Source organism: Rhynchophorus ferrugineus, unplaced genomic scaffold (assembly GCF_030347505.1).
Source record: "Rhynchophorus ferrugineus isolate W39M unplaced genomic scaffold, kcgeb_rfMv2 rfM2, whole genome shotgun sequence".
NCBI classification, from domain to species: domain Eukaryota; kingdom Metazoa; phylum Arthropoda; class Insecta; order Coleoptera; family Curculionidae; genus Rhynchophorus; species Rhynchophorus ferrugineus.
Window position 1 is genome coordinate 89,817,598 of NW_027472581.1, and position 23,562 is coordinate 89,841,159.

A 23,562-nucleotide genomic window follows, 5' to 3' on the forward strand; every position below is an offset into this window, starting at 1 on the left:
CCTTCGCCTTTTCCATCGCATTCAAGCATTTTATCTATAGACTTTATCAATCTTCTCTATAGATGTGCCCGAATACAGAAATCGCAATATGTTTTATAATAAAACTGCTTGGAATATTCTTGTCGCTTACAGCACTACAGTGGTTCTTCAACATTGGGTTGAAAATAAATTCACAAAATAACATCATCTTTACAATATATTTTAATATAGCCGCTATATCCCGTTTTGATGGCATTTCTATTATTGTGAACGATAATATTCTGAAAACATTTTATTCACAATAATTTTAGAATGACCCTCGTAGAGTAACAATATATTCAAAGACCAATTTACTATATTTTGTTTTGATATTTCCTTCGCCGTTTCCATCGCATTCAAGCATTTTATCATATCCACTACACTTCATCAATCTTCTATATAGATGTCCCCGAATACAGAAACCGTAATATGTAGTATTTTTTAATAAAATTGCTTGGAGTATTCTTCCGCGGAAGGAAAGGAAATCCAGTTAAAGAGATGAGAATTTATTTGATTTCTAATTTGATATGTAATTTGATGAAACATGAAAAGGATGTATAATAACCGTATGGGAGTTATTCGTGTGCGGACCTGCTGAGCGATATTAGATTTTCTTAAAAGGCTCTGCCGGAATGTCTGCTATTTATGAAAAATATGTTTCTTTAATGGAGATCCTTACAATTTCAAGTTCTACATATTTAAAAATATATCTCGTATTTTCATATACATACTATTAGTAGATATATCTATATATATATATATATATATATATATATATATATATATATATATATATATATATATATATATATATATCTTATTTTATATCTATAACTATCGACCCGCCCCGGCTTCGCACGGGTGCAATGCTGATACTAAATTAAATACACTACAGAAAAAATATGAACGTTGTACATAAAAACATAGCGGCCCGCTCCGACTTTGCACGGGCATAAAATATATATGCCTATGTCACTCAATGAAAACATGATTAAAATCGATCCAGTATTTTTGGTTCATTCATTACTGCCCTTGGCCTGCACGCATTAAATTTGGAGTAAAACAATTCCTCTTCCCCTATACTTACTATGAAGATTTCCTGCTATCTTTGGAATATCTAAATTCATACAATTTTTATTACATTACACATTGTTAAACGCAAATTTTAAATTTGTAATATCTCCGAAAATATTTGTTTAATTTACATGCTGTAAGGAACCATATTGATCTATATTAATTGCACACTGTATTTAAGGTACTTAATTCGATAAGGATTAATGTCGTATTGCTTAAAATAGCTTCGTAAATAAGCCATTTTCTCACGTAAAAAGTAAACAATAAAAATGGTTAATGTGGGCTATCCCTAAAAGATAAACATATACCATCGCGGACTTTTTTGTAGACTTATTATGGTGTACAATACTGTAGTACATTAATTTGATCTAACTCGTAGGGTTAGGCAGCGTTTTTGCTAATTGCTAAATAAGCCTAAAAAAATAGGTTAATTTACGACATCACGTTAGAAACCTCTAAAATTAGCAATGTTGCCTTAGTATATTATGCGCGTATTAAACATATAAACCTTCCTCTTGAATCACTATATCTATTGAAAAAAACCGCATTAAAATCCGTTGCGTAGTTTTAAAGATTTAAGCGCACATAGGGATATAGGGACAGAAAAGGCGACTTTGTTTTATACTATGTAGTGATTTAATGAACTGGAGACTGGAAAATAGAGTTTAATAGTTTCAAATCTAATCAATTAAAATCTAATGTTAATTTTGCGTTGCGGCAAAATGACAAAAATCTAATTATATCACCGACAGGGATGCCCGATTCCTAAAAGTCAAACAACTGTACTGGTTAGTCGGAAGATACTCTCGAATTGACCTAAAATCAAAAAATATGAGGTTGCACTGAAACATCAAACCAACCAGCAATCCAACGCGCCCAAAAAAATTTCTGCGATTAATTACCAATGCCTATCCCTACGTAACCAACGAAGAGGTGGACGGTAACCTCGAAATCAAATAGATGTACGAAGTGATCCAAGATTTCCGCTTTAATTTGTAAATTAAGATCGCACTAAGAATATCTAAAGTGGTTTTTCTTAATCATATAATATCATAATCATAATAATTTTTTTATTAATTTCCTAGAACGTCAACACTCAGCCCGTGGGCAATAAGTATTATTATATTAGTTCAGTTATATAATATAATATAACCATCCTGACATGTAGAAGATCACTTCAGTAAGTGATCTACTGTACAACTTATAATCTAAATCTAACTTATTTTAAAGTCTATCCTAACTTATTCTAAAAACTATTCTAGCCTATTCTAGAAATTATTAAATCTCACTCTATGTATATATTAATCAGTTCGTATGGTAGTTTGCGTTTGAGCCTATGCACTACACTGTCATCGCGCACGTTTAACTGTTTGGCGATTGCATTGGGATGCAGCAATAGTCTTTCAGAGTACTTCGCACTAACACTCCGAATCACACTCGTTATGGGTACTATGGGTACACTTTATTCTGGAACCTTTGGAGGATATCCATGTTAGATTTGCTAGTAGTACCCAACAGTTCAATACCATAGGTTCAAATGGGCATAAATATTGACTTATACAGCAAAACCTTGTTATCTAATAATAATTTAGATTTACGCCCTATCAGCCAGTATATTTGGTTTAGTTTAACCCCAAGCTGTTTGCGTTTTGTCACTATATGTTTTTTCCATATCAAACGTCGATCGAGATGCATTTCCAGATATTTGCGGAAGTAGTCTTCTTGCGGAAGTTCATGATTATTCAATTTCACTGAGGGTCAAGTTCTGCTACAAAGGGTGAATGTCACGAGGGTAGATTTTGTCTCCTTTGCCTTGATACACCACGTTTTCAACCACAATTCGACTTTGTTAAGATGAAGTTGGAGGTTTCTTGTGGCTGATATTGGATCCTCGTGTGATGATAAATCCGCTGTATCATCAGCATATATTGCAACAGTAGTATTTCTTGAGGCCAGTAGATATAATAATGGGCCAAGAACACTGCCCTGCTGGAACACCGGAATATATTGGGTGTAGGTCAGTATTGGGTGTATTCGTCACACTATTTGACAACATAATTTCTGTCTGTTAGGTACGATTTCAGCAGCTGATTAGCTCTAGTAAGATATAATTAATAACACGACCTTATAGTCATGACTATTCCGATTTAATTTCGATTTAAAAGACTCTTTTAAACTAAAAAATTACTTTCTACCCTTAGGTGTGTGGCAGAATAATATCCTTTTCATCAGAAGTCACAATACACAACCTTTGCAATTTAGCAGTTGTGTTGAGCTGTTTACAAATTGTATATATTGATAAGTCAGATATCGCCAATCCAAATACATACAAAGTCCTAAAACTTGCTCTCGCTAAATCAATATTTTACCATCAGAAGACGCACAAATAATCAAGGAAAATTTATATCACCGATAATATTTAATTTAATTTAATTGAACATCAAAAAGCCTCGCAGAAAAGTGAGTCGCCTGGTCGTATATCTGCGCGATATTAGATTTTCTTAAAAGGTTTTTTTCGTAGAATCGTTCCATTTATGAAAAATATGCGTGCTTAATGGAGACTAACAATTTCAGTTTTTCTAATTAAAAATATGTATTTTGTGTCTTTTGATAAGGAATGTTTCCTTTTTCCTGGTGAATGAAATGCTTGCGATATAAATAGAAATATTTTTGCGGTATTGAACGTGTGGTAAGAATATTTTCGATTTTATATTTAATTTACTGGTATGCTTCCTTTGTACTTCTAATTCTCAGGTTGAAATTGAAAATCGTTGACGCCTTTTTACATATATTTATTTATAAAACATTTTTACATTTATAATATCAATCTATAAATATATTCTCTCTTATTTTCCGTGCAACAAAGCTTTCAAACGATCTTATATTTTTATGTTTTTTTACTATTTTAATAAAATGGAAAATGAGGTCGGGACTGTGATTCCTTAGTTTTTTATTGTATTTTAAAATCACCATTTTCCAAGTAGTTCTTATCTAAATTTTTTATTAAAAAAACTAAGTTTTTGAATATATAAAGTATCCTTTTTACCAACGAGGGTTTATCTGGACTAAACCTACTGTTTAACATGGGCTCCGAACTACGGTCCTCGGCATTATGCCTACCGATTGGCCAGTGACCAACTTAGATACCATGACAGAATTATTATTCCTTATCGGGTTTTCCACTGCTGTCTACAAAGACATTTAGAATTACAATCACAAATGTTAAGTACATACATGCTCCATCAGGATTCAAACCCGCGACTATCGTAACAGTAGGAGGGCCGGACAGAATATACTTCTAAAATATCCACGTAATATTTAAAAAGAAACAAAATATTCATATATCCACAGTTTCAAAACATGAACAAAAATGGATAAGAAAATATGATTTTAAACCGTATGAAACTGTTGATTAATATGATAAATGATGATAGATAAATATATAGTCTTAAACAGTCCCAGGTCCTATTTGTCTATATTAACTATCCTAAGAAGCTCATAATGTTAATGGTCATGTGATTGTTATTCTAACAAATAAGCTACAGAGGACAATTAGCGCAAGAAACACCCTATTAGAGGGTCCTTGGGGGTTCCAAGAGGTTTAACAATAACAGCATATCATCCTAAGAAGCAAATTTTCTGCAGAGAAACAATCAGCCAATTACTTAAACACTGATCAACTTTTAACAACGTAGGACTTCGAATATTCTTCACTAAATCTCGGACAATAATAGTATTCTATTCTTCAGATGACTTATTTTCATTTATTTCATATCTAATACGATTGTTAAAAAAACTAGTTCTCTTGACGATATTAGATATCCTGTTGGACAGCTCCCTAATCAACTGCCTCTAGAGCCATTTTATTTGTTTGTATTGTTAGCACCAACGATTCACAGACTGGATGCTAGACTTGGATGTAAATAATAAATCACTCACTGTACTTACTACTTAATCATTAATCAGCTATTTATTAACAGTCTATTAAAAATAGCAGTGAAGACACGTCATCTGAATTGATGACGTCAAAACGTCGCAATGTTGCCGCATCAACTATGAGTTTTAGTTCAATTTGGCTTTAACATACAACAAAATTTTAATATAAATAAAATAAACTGTTAAAAAGGCAAAATTATAATATTAAATTCATAAATAAAATAAAATTTATTTTAACGTTACAGTTCATTTAACGCATATATTATCGAATGACTTAAAACTGCAAATAATTATGCCGTTATAACAGTTTGTAGGTTAGAGTTGTGTTTTATTATATTTATATTAATTTTTTTCCATACCACATATGAGCTAAAGTTCCAGGCGGGTTTTTTTATGTAGTGGCATCCCCTGGAGGCCTAATCCTACTAAATAACAATTATATATCCAAGAAATATGTTTTACTATTATTAGGGAATACCTTTTACGCTTAGTTATTTCCTTCGGTACAGTGTTTCCTTAAAATTCATTGAAGTGAACAACTAAGATGTTAATTTCCAATCTATCTAACATTTCTTCACGATTCCATCATTTTTCAATGTCTTCTTCAATGGCCTGATCGAGTTCACCCAAACCGAAAGTGTTATTAACCATTCCTGTTTGCAGCATGCAGAACAATATATATACAATGAATTATTAATAAATGTTATGAATAATAAAAGCCAATCAATTGTTATTCCAAAGTTTAAGTTTTTCAATCAACTGTTGTAGTCTTAACACTATTTTTACTATCATCTTGCAATGAGTGACCATTGGGTATATTGGTCTTCTGATATATTCATGTCTCATTTAAATACACATGCTTGTTAATTAATCCAAGTACATAGGAAAAGTAGTAATAAATTAAATGTAAATTAAGATTGTACTAAGCGTATCCAATAAAGATGTTATAAAAAAAACTAAATACACATAATGAAATAATAAGTCTTCTTTGATTTTATTACATGCTTCAAAAATTGTTATTATTTTAAAAGCAATATCTGGCCGTTCCATTCGACCACTACGTAGCTTATTTTTACACCATTTAAATCCTATATTACCTAACGGTTTATGAAAGGGTGGTCTACATCACCCAAAGAGCTGCATACGATCATTGTGGATACCTTTCAGATTAACAATATATTTTGAAATAATTGTATTAAATTAAGTTTATGTTCAAAAAGCTACTCATTGTTTTTATATATGTCATTCTTCCTCCAATAGAGCTAACATCAAGCTGATCTTGATTAAGCACTAAGCACTTATTATAACAATGGTCTCTTTTTGGTGAGTCTAAGATTATCCTCTTCAAAGTAACTGATTAGAAATGAAATCTGTTATGTCTGGCTTCGGTATTTTGAATCAGAGTAATAAGCAACGTTTGCCGGTTTATAACCACAGAATAACCAACACTGTTTTTGTAACTAAAACGAATTTACATTTTGCGACAGGCAGTACTCCTTTGAATAGACTATATATATTTAACAAAATTCTATAGACTTATGAATAATGAAAATATAAACTAACAAACAAAACGAAAAAAAGATAAACAGCTACAAATACGTTAATTCTAATTATTAATACAGTTGTTTTCAACGTATACACGAAACAAATGATATCCAACGTCAAACTTGGCGTTCATAATTTAACGGCGTTTTAAATTTTCGATAAACTAAATGCCGCTGGAGGCGTCACTGTTCATAAACTGGACATTCCGTGGGGAGTCATCGCTGATGTACCGTCGAATGTATTATTAAATTCTCGACTTATATTTAGTGCATTACCGTAAACTAATATTTAATACACCGCATTTCAGCGTGTCCAAATATCCCGCTCTGAAATGTTCCTCCTAATTCGAGGTTACATCGGCGTTAGCTAAATTTATTTCCTAGCCAGTTATTAATTAAACTTTCGTTTCAAGCATATAAAATATTTTTAAAAACTAAACATAAAACACTAAAAATTAAAACATAATCAAAATTATATTTTTTATAAGTAGCATAATTTTAGTACTATTCAATGCATACAGAAGTTTGCTTAGATGTATTGGTAAGAAAGATCATAGATCTTCAAAAAATTAGCGAAAGTTCCAAGATATTTACCACTAATAGCAGGTTATGTTATAAAATTCTATTCCCACATCCTCTATCAATAGAATGGATTCGAAAGAACCTCGAAATATATTATACTGTGATTGATTAGGTATGAATTAGATACTTACTGATGCCAGTTATGATGCCCAGCATTTCAAAATAACCCTCTAAATAATCAGGGTTTGATCGACTTGATCTAAAAAGATGAACCTACCTATCAGTTTAATAAATTGATATGAGCGGCAAAAGAAGTGCGAATGAAACGAATGAATGATACAGACTAGAGTAATATAAGAATGAAACTATTCTGTTCTGAAAAATATGAACTATCTGAATATAATGAATCATTTGTTGATGATTGAATACAATTACAAAACACTGATGGATCTGTCCCACTTGTTGAATATAATCAGTTTAACCCAATCAGCAGCGCCTATTGTTTAGATGAATATGGATAAGAAAAAGTAAGCAAATTCGAAAATCTGATGGAAAGCATAATTTCGCACCACCAGATGTAAAATGATATAATTTTGAACCTATGAAGTAACTTTTTCGATAATTTATCGGAGTCATATACTACACCTTAAAAAAACTGATCAGTTAAAAGTTCCAATATATTTACCACTAATAGTATGTTTTGTTATTAAGTTCTATTCCCACATCCTCTATCAATAGAATAGATTAAAAGAACCTTGAAATATGTTACACTATGATTGATTAGATATGAATTAGATACTTACTGATGCCAGTTATGATGCCCAGCATTTAAAAATAACTCTCTAAATCATCAGGGTTTGATCGACTTGATCTAAAAAGATGAACCTACCTATCAGTTTTATAAATTGATATGAGCGGCAAAAGAAGTGCGAATGAAACGAATGAATGATACAAACTACTATAATATAAGACTGAAACTATTCTGTTCTGAAAAATATGAACTCTCTGAATATAATGAATCATTTGTTGATGATTGAATACAATTACAAAACACTGATGGATCTGTCCCACTTGTTGAATATAATCAGTTTAACCCAATCAGCAGCGCTTATTGTTTAAGTGAATATGGATTAGAAAAAGTAAGCAAATTCGAAAATCTGATGGAAAGCATAATTTCGCACCACCAGATGTAAAATGATATAATTTTGAACCTATGAAGTAACTTTTTCGATAATTTATCGGAGTCATATACTACACCTTAAAAAAACTGATCAGTTAAAAGTTCCAATATATTTACCACTAATAGTATGTTTTGTTATTAAGTTCTATTCCCACATCCTCTATCAATAGAATAGATTAAAAGAACCTTGAAATATGTTACACTATGATTGATTAGATATGAATTAGATACTTACTGATGCCAGTTATGATGCCCAGCATTTAAAAATAACTCTCTAAATCATCAGGGTTTGATCGACTTGATCTAAAAAGATCAACCTACCTATCAGTTTTATAAATTGATATGAGCGGCAAAAGAAATGCGAATGAAACGAATGAATGATACAGACTACTATAATATAAGACTGAAACTATTCTGTTCTGAAAAATATGAACTCTCTGAATATAATGAATCATTTGTTGAAGATTGAATACAATTACAAAACATTGATGGATCTGTCCCACTTGTTGAATATAATCAGTTTAACCCAATCAGCAGCGCTTATTGTTTAGGTGAATATGGATAAGAAAAAGTAAGCAAATTCGAAAATCTGATGGAAAGCATAATTTTGCACCATCAGATGTAAAATGATATAATTTTGAAGCTATGGAGTAACTTTTTCGATAATTTATCGGAGTCATATACTACACCTTAAAAAACTGATCAGTTAAAAGTTCCAAGATATTTACCACTAATAGTAGGTTATGTTATTAAGTTCTATTCCCACATCCTCTATCAATAGAATGGATTAAAAGAACCTTGAAATATGTTATACTATGATTGACTAGGTATGAATTAGATACTTACTGATGCCAGTTGTGATGCCCAGCATTTCAAAATAACCCTCTAAATAATCAGGGTTTGATCGACTTGATCTAAAAAGATGAACCTACCTATCAGTTTTATAAATTGATATGAGCGGCAAAAGAAGTGCGAATGAAACGAATGAATGATACAGACTAGAGTAATATAAGACTGAAACTATTCTGTTCTGAAAAATATGAACTATCTGAATATTATGAATCATTTGTTGATGACTGAATACAATTACAAAACATTGATGGATCTGTCCCATTTGTTGAATATAATCAGTTTAACCCAATCAGCAGCGCTTATTGTTTAGGTGAATATGGATAAGAAAAAGTAAGCAAATTGGAAAATCTGATGGAAAACATAATTTTGCACCACCAGATGTAAAATGATATAATTTTGAACCTATGGAGTAGCTTTTTCGATAATTTATCGGAGTCATATACTACACCTTAAAAAAACTGATCAGTTAAAAGTTCCAAGATATTTACCACTAATAGTAGGTTATGTTATTAAGTTCTATTCCCACATCCTCTATCAATAGAATGAATTAAAAGAACCTTGAAATATGTTACATTATGATTGATTAGGTATGAATTAGATACTTACTGATGCCAGTTATGATGCCCAGCATTTCAAAATAACCCTCTAAATAATCAGGGTTTGATCGACTTGATCTAAAAAGATGAACCTACCTATCAGTTTTATAAATTGATATGAGCGGCAAAAGAAGTGCGAATGAAACGAATGAATGATACAGACTACAGTAATATAAGAATGAAACTATTCTGTTCTGAAAAATATGAACTATCTGAATATAATGAATCATTTGTTGATGATTGAATACAATTACAAAACACTGATGGATCTGTCCCACTTGTTGAATATAATCTGTTTAACCCAATCAGCAGCGCCTATTGTTTAGATGAATATGGATAAGAAAAAGTAAGCAAATTCGAAAATCTGATGGAAAGCATAATTTTGCACCATCAGATGTAAAATGATATAATTTTGAAGCTATGGAGTAACTTTTTCGATAATTTATCGGAGTCATATACTACACCTTAAAAAACTGATCAGTTAAAAGTTCCAAGATATTTACCACTAATAGTAGGTTATGTTATTAAGTTCTATTCCCACATCCTCTATCAATAGAATGGATTAAAAGAACCTTGAAATATGTTATACTATGATTGACTAGGTATGAATTAGATACTTACTGATGCCAGTTGTGATGCCCAGCATTTCAAAATAACCCTCTAAATAATCAGGGTTTGATCGACTTGATCTAAAAAGATGAACCTACCTATCAGTTTTATAAACTGATATAAGCGGCAAAAGAAGTGCGAATGAAACGAATGAATGATACAGACTAGAGTAATATAAGAATGAAACTATTCTGTTCTGAAAAATATGAACTATCTGAATATAATGAATCATTTGTTGAAGATTGAATACAATTACAAAACATTGATGGATCTGTCCCACTTGTTGAATATAATCAGTTTAACCCAATCAGCAGCGCTTATTGTTTAGGTGAATATGGATAAGAAAAAGTAAGCAAATTCGAAAATCTGATGGAAAGCATAATTTCGCACCACCAGATGTAAAATGATATAATTTTGAACCTATGAAGTAACTTTTTCAATAATTTATCGGAGTCATATACTACACCTTAAAAAAACTGATCAGTTAAAAGTTCCAATATATTTACCACTAATAGTATGTTTTGTTATTAAGTTCTATTCCCACATCCTCTATCAATAGAATAGATTAAAAGAACCTTGAAATATGTTACACTATGATTGATTAGATATGAATTAGATACTTACTGATGCCAGTTATGATGCCCAGCATTTAAAAATAACTCTCTAAATCATCAGGGTTTGATCGACTTGATCTAAAAAGATCAACCTACCTATCAGTTTTATAAATTGATATGAGCGGCAAAAGAAATGCGAATGAAACGAATGAATGATACAAACTACTATAATATAAGACTGAAACTATTCTGTTCTGAAAAATATGAACTCTCTGAATATAATGAATCATTTGTTGATGATTGAATACAATTACAAAACACTGATGGATCTGTCCCACTTGTTGAATATAATCAGTTTAACCCAATCAGCAGCGCTTATTGTTTAAGTGAATATGGATTAGAAAAAGTAAGCAAATTCGAAAATCTGATGGAAAGCATAATTTCGCACCACCAGATGTAAAATGATATAATTTTGAACCTATGAAGTAACTTTTTCGATAATTTATCGGAGTCATATAGTACACCTTAAAAAAACTGATCAGTTAAAAGTTCCAATATATTTACCACTAATAGTATGTTTTGTTATTAAGTTCTATTCCCACATCCTCTATCAATAGAATAGATTAAAAGAACCTTGAAATATGTTACACTATGATTGATTAGGTATGAATTAGATACTTACTGATGCCAGTTATGATGCCCAGCATTTAAAAATAACTCTCTAAATCATCAGGGTTTGATCGACTTGATCTAAAAAGATGAACCTACCTATCAGTTTTATAAATTGATATGAGCGGCAAAAGAAGTGCGAATGAAACGAATGAATGATACAGACTAGAGTAATATAAGAATGAAACTATTCTGTTCTGAAAAATATGAACTATCTGAATATAATGAATCATTTGTTGATGATTGAATACAATTACAAAACACTGATGGATCTGTCCCACTTGTTGAATATAATCAGTTTAACCCAATCAGCAGCGCCTATTGTTTAGATGAATATGGATAAGAAAAAGTAAGCAAATTCGAAAATCTGATGGAAAGCATAATTTTGCACCACCAGATGTAAAATGGTATAATTTTGAACCTATGGAGTAGCTTTTTCGATAATTTATCGGAGTCATATACTACACCAAAAAAAAACTGATCAGTTACTAGTTCTATATAATATTTTAAATAGATAAATTGGTTTATGTAGCAATTAAGCTAAATTACGTGTATATAGTAGAATATAAAATACGCGTAGTAGATATGTTAAATAAGGTTTTTGTTTAATTTTAATTAGTTATTACAACGATTATCATTTACATATTTTATGTTAAAACATTTTTTTTTATATTAATTATCTAAGATTATTTTTTAGTTTTTAGCGAGTTCCTTATTTCGTTTTTGAAGTCGGTTCAGTTTTTTTTTATTTTTTTTTTATTTTTTCTCTTTTGAGTGTTAGATATTTACTCAATAAAATACACAGCTATTTTATTAAGTATTACAATAGGAAGGCCAAGGAAAGGTGCATTAGGAAGAAGAGGAATAAAGACACAATGCTTGAAAATAACGATGGGGTCCGCTTCCTAATTCAGGTAATTTGACAAATCGTCTTATCAAACGTCGATCAAAATACATTCCCAGATATTTAGTTAGCTATCTGTATTTGTTTATTTAGGTTGACTCGTATAACTTGCAGAAACAAAAATGTGATTGAATTATTATAAAAGCACGTTCAATCTTTAGTACAAATTATTGCCTAATTTCTGCAGCCATATGCTAAGCTATTTGAAAGTCATCATCGTATCCTGACAATATGGTTTGAAAGCAACTAAATTCTACCCATTCATGTCTAGTCAAACCCATTCCCATCACAACTTGATTTTGGTAGAACAACAGACTTTTGTTTGGAATGTAGAGATCTAGAAAGCTTTGCGTCAGTTCCTTTCAATTTTAAACTATTTTCATCCAAATTAATTGACCACCAATTTAATTAAATGAATCTAATGAACTAAAAAAAATCCTCGTAAATAAATGAATATCTATGAATTTACAAAATTCAAAATTTTCATGTTTGAATATAATATATATATATATATATATATATATATATATATATATATATATATATATTTATATATTATATATAAAATAAAATCATTTAGATTTCAAAGACCCTTCATATCGCTAAAATATCTTTAGGCGAGGTTAACATCTATCTCGTTGTTATTTCAAGGTTTGCAACATATTTATAATAAGCCGAAACTTCGGTCAAAAGCCATCTTATGAGTTATGGAAAGTTGTTTACTCCAAAGAGGATTTTGCCACAAGGGAGGTGTTGGTCAAACAGGTAGGATGTTACAAAAATAAACATAAAAGTAATGGAGAGCAGTTCAGACGGTTATCTTGTTAAAAATTCAAATAAATAATTTTATACATTATGAGACTATAAGTAAATATATATTATTATTAAATATTATGCATATTAACTTTGTACACTTAATTTCTAATTAATATTTTTTCTCATTTTTAGATATACTCAGAGATACAATGTCTGGTGAATATGGATACATGTGGATTAATATTTCCTATTTAAGTGTTTCCTTGTATCATTTTTCATTATCCGTGGCACTACGTATTCTTTTTCTATATATATAATAACATTTTCTTTAATTATTAGGTCAAATACATCACATTTGGTTATGTTTTGTTCAATTTAAGATTATTTTCTTCATTTCCGGATAAATCAATCATATAAACAATCACAATCAATATAAACTTTTTAACTATTTTAAAATAAATAATATATGTAAATATTTTTACAGAAATGAATGATATACATAAGTATGTTATAAATATGTTGAATTGTATTTATTATTATCTATTTTATATATGAAGGTTACCTCTTATCAGGTTAATAATTATTTATCAAGTTATGGAATCTTAAAATATTTTTAACAGGCATTGGTGACTGGTTTAAAGTCCATTGGTGCCTTTTAAAATATGACTTGTGACGTCTTTACACAATATGGCACTACTCTTTATTTTAAAATGGAAAATTTACGGGTAAATTAAAAGTTTTGTTTCTAATCTTTATACATTTCATAACTTAAATATACTTTTGTATGAGTTTACTGCTTCTCATAAAAGCACATTTTCCATTAGAACTGACATAAGTCGAAGATATTTTAACTTAATAATTACAAGTAAAACAATGAAAAGAGTAGGAAACACCATTGGTAAAAAATATAAATTATTATAGACTTGCATGTATGTATAAAATAATAATTAAAAATTACTGTAAAGTCAAATATATTTTTAAATAGTGAAAGAATCATTGAACACTGAGAATTTAACAGAAAAAAAGAAAAATATATGTAGTATAAGTAAAGTTTACTAAATAAGGAACATCAGCCTATACAGTAAAATTTCACCGCAAATACTTATAAGCATAAATCCATAAAGAAAATTATAAGGAAAAGGTAAAATAGCTTAATTTTTAATAATAAAATTTAAAAGCTTTTAGGTCACTTTAAACAGAGATACCATTAAAGTCAGAAGTCACTCAAGAAGTCAATTTGGCGGAAGAAGATTGCAGCCGGAAAATTGTTTCCTACAGGCTCAGGCTTATCCTTGATACGTCACCGAGGAAACATTATTGAAGCTTAGTCGGACAGTTTTGGACCAACTGGGAGCAATTTTTTAATAGAAACAAAAAAATTATGAAAAATTTGCCAACTATTACATTTGGAGTATTTTTTATTTTTGCAATCTAACAAAATATAAGATGCTTGTGTGCATTCTGATCACATTTTAAGTTCAAAAAGCCTACATTGGTGAATAACTCAATATATATTAGTCCAAATAGTTTATCGTACTTTTGATAACACGAGAATACTGTGTCGAATAAAGCATTTTAGTCCATAGTTCCATAACATATCTGGAAAATTATATTCATCAACTGCTAAGCTGGCTTAAAGTTCTTTGTATTCTTTAAGATGGATTTTCGTTCAGGTTTTGCAATTCATTGTATTTAAACGGTTTTGAACTTCCAAGGCGTCCTTTATCATTGACATAGAAATATCCACTTTTACATCGTTTTAACTATTAACCAAAATTGGGATAAGACGAAGTAATATTACCATAAGATTTAAAAAGTATTTGAAACACCAAAGCGATCCATGAATAGCATCCATATTAAATATCTCGGTAATACTAAATAGAGAAATATTCCTTTTTGTAGATAAATGTTAAAACCATCAATATTAACAAATGGGTTAGGTTGATTGACAATTTTTTGCATTTATACTTCGTATTTTCACCAATGGATATCGCTGATCAAAATACAGATCAGAATAGATAACCAATGTTTTTTCTTTTTTGTCGTTTATCATTCTAATTTATTTAATTATGGCAAAAGATATATCTCTGCCTAGGGCAATAGAAAAAGTGCAAGTGGCAGTCAACAAAATCTACAAATGGACAAAAGATTGGAAAATTCAACTTAATAGCTCCAAATCTGTCCACGTTAATTTTGCATTAAGGAGAAATAATAAAAACTTAATTATATCACTCAATGGATGCCCGATTCCTCAAGCAGAATCAGCAAAATACCTTGGAATCCATCTTGACGGTAGATTAAATTGGAAGCATCACGTTAGACAAAAAGCAAAACACATTAGAACCAAAATAAAACAACTATACTGGTTAGTCGGAAGATACTCTCAACTTGATCTAAAATCAAAGAGGTTGATCTATAATACAATTATAAAGCCAATTTGGACCTATGGGGTGCAAATATGAGGTTGCACTAAAAATGCAAATCAGTTAGTCATACAGCGCTGTCAAAACAAGATTCTTCGATTGATTACCAATGCCTATCGCTATGTAACCAATGAAGAACTGCACGATGACCTGGAAATCAAATGGATTTGCGAAGTTGTGCAGAAAGAAGATTGCTAAATCATTCTAACGTGGAAGCAATACAACTGCTGGACAGCGCACAGGATGTCAGGAGATTGAAACGAACAAAACCATACGAACTTGTGTGAACATTTAGTGTGTATTATTAGTGTAAACTATAGCTATAAGTTAATAATTAATAAATAATTATAATTTTATAATTGAGGAATACATACTGATGTATTTTCTCGTACTCGTCTTGCTTGTTAATTAATCCAAGCACATAGGAAAAGTAGTAATAAATTAATTGTAATAATAATAATTAAGATTGTACTAAGCGTATCTAATAAAGATGTTATAAAAAAAATTTATTTAATGGTTTTTTTTGTAATATTTGTGACACAGGAAAATAGTTATCACTTTAGATAATTAAAATATAACATTGAATCGAATGTCTAGTATAGCTATAAAATTATGCCTCATTGGCTCGTCGAGTGTTCTGGATGATGGGGGCTCAGGTACCGGGACTAGACGATGTGTATTGATGTTGATGTGTGAAGCGTGTTATCAATTAGACCTGGTAGAAGACCCCTTATATTAACTATAACCATAAACTTCAAGAAAGCCAGAAAGGCTCGAGCAATTTTAAGGATCCGTGACGCACGTGTTTCATCAGAGTGAGAAGTTCCTAGCTGGAAGAGTCTTTCCTACCCCGATATTCTGAACCAATCGGGATGCGAAAAGGGTTTTCTTGAACCAACCTTCTCAGCCAGATTAACACAGACTTAGATAGAATTTAGAACAAAAGAACAGTAAGAACAGAATTGGCACGAGGTTTCCAAAGAATTAAAGAATTAAAGAACTATGAACAGAACATCAGAGTCAGTAAAAAAATGCAGAATTACGCAAACTACTCAAGATTTAATTATAATTAAGAAGAAAGAAAAAGTATCACGAATGGAAGGCAATAGAATTCTTATATGTCGTGTTATAATCATCAGTAGGATCCGATCACGGAATCAATATTAGCTAAACCAGATAGCTGTTTACCATAACATTTCTTATATTATATATTTTTATATTATTCATGTAAATAAACAAACTCTCTTTGTCTCTGTCTTTATTAATTTACGCCAAGAATAAAGAAAATAAATTGTACTTCATTTGCACTATATGTTTCTCTCCTTCAAAAAAACGTGAACGCATGAATTATCAAAATAATTAACTTAATGTGGAACCTTACATTCAAAAATAACAATACCCTCTACCACTTTGTCTCTTTCTAAGATACTGTTCTTCTAACGCCTGGTCAGTAATTAGTAACAACAAGAAACTATTGTGTAAACCGAGAATTTAAATAAAAAAGATAAGCCCGCTAATTGTTCTCTCCTAATTTACGATCTCAAATAAAATGTTCCTACATTCTTTCTTGATAATATCGTAAAAAACAATCTGGAATGACATGGCGGAAAGTCCCTTTTGTGTCGTGCGAACTCGTAAAAGAGGCCGGGCAAAAAGTTGGAATAATAGTAATTAACTCAAAGAAATGAAGGGACGTAAATCTTTTAACTACTAATTAAAAGGAAAATACGAAGGTAGGCGACGTTACTTGACTTTTAGTGCTAAATATTACGCCAATATTATTTTGTAGAATTTCTGAAGCCTCCGGATATTGTCTTGGAAAGTTATAAAAAAGGGATAAAGTTCCCTTTATCGTTGGTCGGCTATAGCCCGTAGTACTAGAGTGATGAATGTTTTAAATGTTCATAAAATGTTATTGGTTCAAGTTAAATTGTAACAAAATATATTTTTTTATAATTTATTCGGTTAATGCCACAGAATATTAAATCTAAATATATAGGACAAAACTACTGCGACGAAAATATCGGGTCTATAAATTATTATTAAAGGTTTTATATACATGGGAATTTGTAACCAACTTCATGTTTAAGCTTCAATGATACACTTTCCAATATGTGTCACTTCATCGAAGTGTGAACAAAAATGAAGCTGTTTGAATTTTTTCTGAGTAAATCACATTAGCGGGAAGTTTAATTTTTATCTCAGTTTGAAGAAAAATGCCGCTAAATATCATCAAATGCTGTGTGAATCTTATAGTAATCATGCTCTGTCGATTTTAAAATGTGAATATTGTTTTCGACATACTAAAAGTGGTGATTTTTAACAACAAAGACAAAAAGCCTTCTAAACACCCAAAAAAATTTTAAGACAAAGATATGAAGGCCTTTTTCAATGAGCCCATCAATAAGAATCGCTATATATTACAACTAATGAGCCAAGCATTATGCAAAAAAAAGCTGGGATACAAACAAAGACAAAACAATGTTATTCTTCAACATTATAACTCCCGACCACATATTGCAAAACCGATGAAAACTTACTTCGAAACATTAAAATGGTAAATACCACCTCACCCGTCGCATTCTCCTGACCTTGCTACTTCTGATTATTACTTGTTCCTACATTTTAGTCGTGACCTGTCTAAGTAGTGCTTCGCTTCTTATGAAGAGATACCAAAAATGCAGAATAGGCTCAAAAGATGCATTGTTCTTTGGAGATGAAATTCGCAAATTGCCTAAAAGTTGGAGAAAAGTAGTAATGTAGTAGAAAAGTGGTACTCGAAAAACAAGGCTATCGATGATCAATACTTTGAAAAAAAACACGTTGATTTTCACAATGGTAAAGCTTAAATTAAAAAAAAATAAAATCTCATAAGCCTAATACCACTGCAAAACTACTAGAAAAGTGCATAATATTAATAACATTATTATTAATGGAATGTCTTGAAATAATTATATCCCACAGATATTTGGAAGATGGCCGAAATGATCACGATTTATCAATGATTCTAAAGTTCTTAAAATAGAACAATTATCACCACCTACTGTACTCTCAAAAGTTTCTGACTAACTCTACAACAATTAAAAATAGAAATATTAATATTGGACATCTGTTATTCTGATTAACTTCCTGAAACTTCTTGTGCCAATTAAATGTTGTAGCAGTACATCCTTTTTCCAGTTTTGTCTTCTAAACCTTTGACTCACCTTTGAATGAGAGGTAAAGTCATGTGAAGTAACCGTAGTCAGCAGGTAAATGTACGCAGTAAACATCCTGCGAATGATACAGTTCATAACTGGTCGAAATCTGTGGTATTTAGTTCACATTTAACTACTAAACAAGTGTATAACGTCACAACTCACAATATTATTTTACAATTAGTATAAGCAATAATTTTTTATGTCTCTTGTTTGTCTACTTGAAATTCATTTACATGGTAAAAGCATTACAATAAATTTAAATGTGCAAATAAAGTAACTGGGCACAGATGAAACTAATTAACATTTTATGAGAATTTACGTTTTTTATGTAAGATAAGTCATACTCGTATTTTTTTTTAATTTTAGCTGGTTGAAGCAAGTATACTGGAATACGTCTCCGCGGTGTTCAGGTACATATATTTACCACATCAAAGCACAGCAAAATGTTTTAATGTTTACCACTAACGCACTTTAATGGCACATCTGTTAAAAATCAGTATACAATTGAAGCTGATAAGTGGATGGCATAGCATCCTAGTAGATCTACTGGCTAATATCAAGTGCCTTCGATTTTCTAAAAAGGCTTCAAAAATGTTACTAATGTAAGTAACGCAGCTTCAGCATTCAGGGTCAGTGTAATATATCCCACCATCAACCTATTTGTCGAAAGAGACATTGCAGACGAAGCCATCAAACTGCATCTGTAACAACTGTTGCACAAAAATGTTTTGCATCTGAGTCGACGGATTTAGCAGAAGCACAAGTTCAGATTCCTAATATTCCTAATATTGCTGAAGTATACTAATATTTCTGATTCACTGGATAAAATTTGAAAAATCATATACCACAAATTATTCCGCCATTAGCTCTCTACAACATTCTGAATACTCACGAGGCCCATATTACTCACATTTAGACACGAGACGAAAAAGCCAGCATACTGGATTTTTTAAATTAATGAAATCTTACTTTAGATATGCTTAGAACAATCTGAACTTACAAATTAATTTATTACTACTGTTCCGTTGTACTTTGTTTAATTACTACTGTACCCTTGTTTCAAATTTGTGATTGTCCTAGGCAAGAGTGTAAAATCCAACAAGGAAAATGATCACAGTCACGCCAGTAACCAGGCTGGGCAAGACCGGATGTCTTCTGGGAGGATTTTTCAAGTTGGTCACTCGCCAGTCGGTAGGCTTAATTCTGATGAGCGTGGTTCGGAGCCCAAGTTAAACTGTAGGCCCAATCCCGATAAACCCTTAGTTGGTAAAAGGAGGCTCTAAAATATATTTAAAAAAGTATGTATTCCAAAAATTAAAATAAAATTAAACTACTTATGTAGTCATGTAGAAATGTTCGTTTGATCGGTTGGAATGTGTGGCTGTCGATGCGATTGTTTGTCCGAACACTCACAACTATTTTGAGAAAGGAATTTGCACGATAACTTAAAACACTGGTTGAATAAAACTTTCTTTATTACGACATCAAATGATACATATGGTCGACGGGGGAATGAATAGGATATTAGTTTAAGGTAAAGGAAGTACGGTAGCGCTGTGGAAGTGGTACTGTTACAAGCGGGTAGACAAAAGAAAAGAGAGCGAGACGTCGTCACGGTGGTCTTTTATAAACGGAAACCGCATGGTACCAATCCACCAGCCTTGCCAACCTTTGAACTTGCTGTAGGTGAATGCGTGGTGGCCTAAAGAGTCGTGCGGTCGCTACAGTCATTTAAAATAAGTTGAAACACAAATGAAAAGAAATCGACCAAAAATCTAAGAAAATTAAAAAAGCGAAGATGAACTTGGAAGCCAATATCAAGCCAAAGAAGAAACATAATATTAGAAAATATGCCACATCTAAACACAATAAGAAAAATAAATATTCTTAACAAAATTACTATCCATTATGTTGAGAAAAGTACAGAGATGGAGCTGAAATTTGAATTGAGTGTAGAAATTGTAAGTCTAAGGCACCTAGCCTGCATGAACCACCAAAAGAGTGACATACTGACCTGTGTAAGTGTTTGCATTTTCCTTGATGATTAAAAGTTGCAATGAAAAGTTATTATGAGAATTGACATTGACATTGTTTTTTTTTACAATGAACTGAAACTTTTAACCATTAAAGTAACGAAATGTTATTCTACATTTATGAACAATTCCAACATCTCTGATTCTGACAGTATAGTTAATCGAATCCATTTATAAGAGAAGCTTAAAATGTAGTTACAATTTGCTGCAGGAAAGGAATTTCATTGGAAATTCGTCTCAAACTTTTTACGGCTCTACTTTTTAACTTGCTCGAAACAAAGACTTTTCGTCTTTTTTCCAATAAAATTGCTAATACAAGCAGATCAATTAAAAAAGTCGTAAAGAACTATGTTTAGAGGCAGGCCGTAATCCATTTGCTATTCTCCCAGGTCGTAAACGTGACGAAGTAAAAACTTGTAATAATAGTATTTAACTCAGCGGGAAGAAAGGACATAAATCTCTTAACTACCAATTATACAGAAAATGTTAAGTTGGATGATTTTGCTTCACTTTTTAAACTAATTATTGAATGCCAATAATATTCCATGTTTATGTTGTGTTTGATGACGAAAGTACGATGTATATATGTTACATAACGTGACTAATATGGCACTGGATATTGTAAGAAGTTGGTGTGGTATCTGGTGATGATTTTTCAAATACTTACACAAGTCAGCATGTCACTCTTTTGGTGATTCATGCAGGCTAGGTGCCTTAGACAATTTCTACACTCAATTCAAATTTCAGCCCTATCTCTGTACTTTTCTCAACATAATGGATAGTAATTGTGTTAAGAATATTATATTATATTTACATTATAAGGGTCTCGTTTATAATAAACTAGCGACCCGCCCCGGCTTCGCAGGGGTGCAATGCTGATACTAAATTAAATACACTACAGAAAAAATATGAACGTTGTATATAAAAACATAGCGGCCCGCTCCGACTTTGCACGGGCATAAAATATATATGCCTATGTCACTCAATGAAAACATGATTAAAATCGATCCAGTATTTTTGGTTCATTCATTACTGCCCTTGGCCTGCACGCATTAAATTTGGAGTAAAACAATTCCTCTTCCCCTATACTTACGATGAAGATTTCCTGCTATCTTTGGAATATCTAAATTCATACAATTTTTATTACATTACACATTTTTAAACGCAAATTTTAAATTTGTAATATCTCCGAAGATATTTGTTTAATTTACATGCTGTAAGGAACCATATTGATCTATATTAATTGCACACTGTATTTAAGGTACTTAATTCGATAAGGATTAATGCCGTATTGCTTAAAATAGCTTCGTAAATAAGCCATTTTCTCACGTTAAAAGTAAACAATAAAAATGGTTAATGTGGGTTATCCCTAAAAGATAAACATATACCATCGCGGACTTTTTTGTAGGCCTTTTTATGGTGTACAATACTGTAGTACATTAATTTGATCTAACTCGTAGGGTTAGGTAGCGTTTTTGCTAATTGCTAAATAAGCCTAAAAAATAGGTTAATTTACGACATCACGTTAGAAACCTCTAAAATTAGCAATGTTGCCTTAGTATATTATGCATGTATTATACATATAAACCTTCCTCTTGAATCACTCTATCTATTGAAAAAAACCGCATCAAAATCCGTTGCGTAGTTTTAAAGATTTAAGCGCACATAGGGATATAGGGACAGAAAAGGCGACTTTGTTTTATACTATGTAGTGATTGGGATTGAACCCGTATTATTGTCTGTACAGTCGCGTGTCATTTCTTTTTTTTTTTAATAAATAGTTTTTAAATGTTTACCATATTTTGCCTGGTTGATTGGTGCAGTGGTTAAGGTGACACGATGGCCCCCCATTATTTCGATAGTCGCGGGTTCGAATCCTGCTGGGATATGGTCATAAATTTTTGATTGTGATCGTTCAAAATAGAACAGTTCGAAATCCGAAAAGGAAAATGAACCGAATCACTCTAGTAACTAGGCTCGTTAAGATCGAATATCTTCTAAGATGGTAAACGATTAATCACAGCAATGAATACAAAAACTCTACAGCATAATTTTTGAATCCACATATTAGTCATCAGATAGAAACAAAAACAGAATCATAACGTTGATCTATTGTCTAGTCATTCACCAGTGAAAATAACAACATTTTCAAAAAATCGTCGCTAAGCAATCAACAAAATCACCGAACTCTGTATAACAATAGAATCAACGGGCCACTCTTCAGATAAGCCAGACAGAGAAATCTTTCTAAATTCACCTTTAAAAAACGAGATAAATAAATATAAGTATAACAAAAAATATATAGCGGGTAGTAGGGATGCAAAAATTATATCGATATTAATCGATATTTCTTTAGCCGATATTTTTCGATAATTTTTCAAAATTAATTAAATAAAATTTTTTAAATTGGTACTTATTGCGAATACGTGGATTTTTAGTACTTAATCATCCACCAATATCACTACTCTTTAAAATATTTAGTTAAAATATACATTTTTAAGCTAATATCTCATTATTTTTATTTTTATTCTTAAAAATATCGGTATATTTTTCGTAAAATATCGATATTTTTTATACTTGTTATCATTTTAAAACGTTTTGGTTCAAAAAAAATATTTAATAAGACAAAATTTAACAAAGAGCTGATAGAGCTGATCTAAAACGAAAAAATTAACTGAGCCAATTGTAAATT

General features: G+C 31.0%; 1 protein-coding gene and 1 long non-coding RNA gene across 6 annotated transcripts in view; both read left to right on the forward strand.

Annotated features, from left to right (window-relative positions):
* The window catches only part of mub (poly(rC)-binding protein mub), a 435,856-nt gene that overhangs the window by 297,054 nt on the left and 115,240 nt on the right, over positions 1-23,562 (forward strand). The gene's annotated exons all lie outside the window — the stretch shown is intronic.
* On the forward strand, positions 12,394-13,546 carry LOC143191642 (uncharacterized). Its single transcript, XR_013004577.1, has 3 exons — positions 12,394-12,468; positions 13,110-13,223; positions 13,407-13,546. It is a non-coding gene; the product is annotated as an uncharacterized LOC143191642 (long non-coding RNA).